The sequence below is a fragment of the Colobus angolensis genome, unplaced genomic scaffold (genome assembly GCF_000951035.1).
Source record: "Colobus angolensis palliatus isolate OR3802 unplaced genomic scaffold, Cang.pa_1.0 Scaffold4, whole genome shotgun sequence".
In the NCBI taxonomy this organism is placed as follows: Eukaryota; Metazoa; Chordata; class Mammalia; order Primates; family Cercopithecidae; genus Colobus; species Colobus angolensis.
In genome coordinates this window covers 7,972,415-7,973,818 of record NW_012117376.1, presented here as the reverse complement: position 1 = coordinate 7,973,818, position 1,404 = coordinate 7,972,415, and positions in this window count along the sequence as shown.

Here is a 1,404-nt window from a genome sequence, read left to right as displayed (position 1 = left end):
GAGGCGGGCGGATCACGAGGTCAGGAGATCTAGACCATCCTGGCTAACACAGTGAAACCCCGTCTCTACTAAAAATATGAAAAAATTAGCCGGGCATGGTGGCGGGTGCCTGTAGTCCCAGCTACTCGGGAGGCTAAGGCAGGAGAATGGCGTGAACCCGGGAGGCAGAGCTTGCAGTGAGCCGAGACCGCGCCACTGCACTCCAGCTTGGGCGGCAGAGCCAGACTCCGTCTCAAAAAAACAAAAGGGTTCTGAGGGATGTTTTTGGCTTGAAGAGTTACAATTTAAATCTGTAAAAGGTGCCTGAGTACAAAGAAGGTTAAAAAGCACTACCCAGTGTTCCTGCTATATATTCATTTGAAGAGCTGCTTTTCAAACCACAGGCTCTTGGCCTATTCTTCATTAACCCTATTTTCTTTTTCTGTTTTAAGATGGAGTCTCACCCTGTCACCTAAGCTGCAATTCAGTGGCACAATCTCAGCTCATTGCAACCTCCACCTCCTGGGTTCAAGTGATTCTCTGCCTCAGGCTTTCAAGTAGCTGGGATAACGGGCGCCTGCCACCACGCCAGGCTAATATTTTGTACTTTTAGTAAAGATAGGGTTTCACCATGTTGGCCAGGCTGGGCTGAACTCCTGACCTCAGGCGATCCACCTGCCTCAGCCTCCCAAAGTGCTGGGATTACAGGTGTGAGCCACTGTGCCTGGCTTTCATTAACCCTATTTTCTGTTAAATACTCATATAAAAATAATTGCTAATCCGTTCCTTTTAGTTCAAGTTCGCCATACTGTGAGGATATTTAGCACCACCCAGTGGCAATTTTTTTATGTTCTTGTGAATAAATAGCAACTTTGCAAACTCTTGATCCCAAAAGATAATACCTGTATCAATAGAAACAAGAAAAAAGTTGTGAATCAAACTAAATTTCATTTATAAAAGTCTTCTACTTTAAGAGTTCAGATCATTTTAAGGTTGTTTTCCTGGCCTCATGTCTCCTTAAAGACAAATAGTTAGGCCAGGTGCAGTGGCTCACACCTGTAATCCCAGCACTTTGGGAGGCCAAGGTAGATCACTTGAGCCCAGGAGTTCAAGACCAGTTCAAGACAACGTAGTGAGACTGCATCTCTACAAAAAATTTTAAAAATTAGCCAGGTATGGTGGTGCATACCTGTAGCTCCAGCTATTTGGGAGGCTGAGTTGGAAGGACTGCTTGAGCCCAGCAGTTTGAGGTCACAGTAAGCTATGATTGCACCACTGCATTCCAGCCTGGGGGACAGAGTAAGATCCTGTCTCAAAAAAAAAAAGGACGAGGCCGGGCGCGGTGGCTCAAGCCTGTAATCCCAGCACTTTGGGAGGCCGAGAAGGGCGGATCACGAGGTCAGGAGATCGAGACCATCCTGGCTA